Below are 1465 nucleotides of genomic sequence, written 5' to 3' on the forward strand. Positions count from 1 at the left end.
GCAGGGAAGATGAGACCCCACAAGTAGAAAAGCAGGGGGAAAAGCTGATGGTTTTATTCTATGTAAGAACATTGTTTTGGCTTTTTATTCACCTCTAGGCCATTAAGAGAAACAATGCATTAAGGTATGGTGCTCTGTAGTGTCAGTGATACAATGTCCCTCTATGTTGTTGCTTTAGCTTGCATGGCCTCAATCTCATGATCTAAGCAGTGTCTGTGTCTCGGGCAGCAGAATGAAGAAAAAAAGAAAGCAAGTATCACCATATGACATTCCTTCCTATTTCACCTATAGTGAGATTGCATAATACTGTCTTTATGTTTGGCAGGTGCAAATAAAAAGATCAGGGTAGGCCCTGGCCGGTTGGCTCAGTGGTAGAGCGTCGGCCTGGGGTGCAGAAGTCCCAGGTTCGATTCCCGGCCAGGGCACACAGGAGAAGCGCTCATCTGCTTCTCCACCCCTCCCCCTCTCCTTCCTCTCTGTCTCTTCCCCTCCCGCAGCGAGGCTCCATTGGAGCAAGGATGGCCCAGGCGCTGGGGATGGCTCCTTGGCCTCTGCCCCAGGCGCTAGAGTGGCTCTGGTCGCAACAGAGCGACGCCCCGGAGGGGCAGAGCGTCGCCCCCTGGTGGGCATGCCAGGTGGATCCCGGTCGGGCGTATGCGGGAGTCTGTCTGACTGTCTCTCCCCGTTTCCAGCTTCAGAAAAATACAGGAAAAAGGGAAAAAGGAAAGAAAAAAAAAAAAAGATCAGGGTATATATTACCACAGAAGAAAGAATGGGTATTGGGGGACAACTAGTACCTACCACAAGCCATCTGCTCCAGGTATTTTAACTTTGGCAATTTTGACATGTAGGGTCAGATCATTCTTTTTGGAGGCTATTCTTTGCATTGTAGAGTGAGTTAAGCATCCCCTTAGTAGTGACAACTAAAAGCATCTCTAGACATTGCTAAATGCCCTTCAGAAACATCTTCCCGTTCCCTGTTGAGAAATTGTTCTATGGTGTTCAGGAACTGCTTAGTCACTGGGCAGGAGACAAATCCAAACCATAAACGAAAGTCTCGGACAATGACAAGTGTTTCAGACAGACAGGGTGCAGGATGACCTGTGCATACAAAAGCCCTGAGAGTGGGAAGAACTTGTTCTAAGAACCTGACTGCAGGTGTGCTTGGTGGGGAAAGTGGGCTGAGAGGAGGCGGACAGTAGGTGGGAGCCTGGGGAGGTTTGTGGAGTTTGATATTCAGTGCAATGGGAAATAACTGGAAGACTTTAAGCAGGGGATGGCATGTTTATGACAGCACATAACACGGAGGAACAAGAGCATGGAGGTCAGTAGGAAGTTGTCATAGTAGCCCAGGTGAGAAATGATGATGGCTTGGTTGGGCAGTGGGAATGGAAATAAAGTTGAAAGATAAATGTATTAGATTGGAGTGGTGCTTAAGAGTATGTTTCCACATACTGAATTTCAG

The 1465-nt window shown here is 48.0% G+C and overlaps 1 non-coding gene across 1 annotated transcript; it reads left to right on the top strand.

Annotated features, from left to right (window-relative positions):
- The first annotated feature begins 349 nt into the window (after positions 1–349).
- Positions 350–425, top strand: TRNAP-GGG (transfer RNA proline (anticodon GGG)). The gene has a single exon. It is a non-coding gene; the product is annotated as a tRNA-Pro (tRNA).
- Positions 426–1465: the final 1040 nt, after the last annotated feature.

The sequence above is a fragment of the Saccopteryx leptura genome, chromosome 6 (assembly GCF_036850995.1).
Source record: "Saccopteryx leptura isolate mSacLep1 chromosome 6, mSacLep1_pri_phased_curated, whole genome shotgun sequence".
In the NCBI taxonomy this organism is placed as follows: Eukaryota; Metazoa; Chordata; class Mammalia; order Chiroptera; family Emballonuridae; genus Saccopteryx; species Saccopteryx leptura.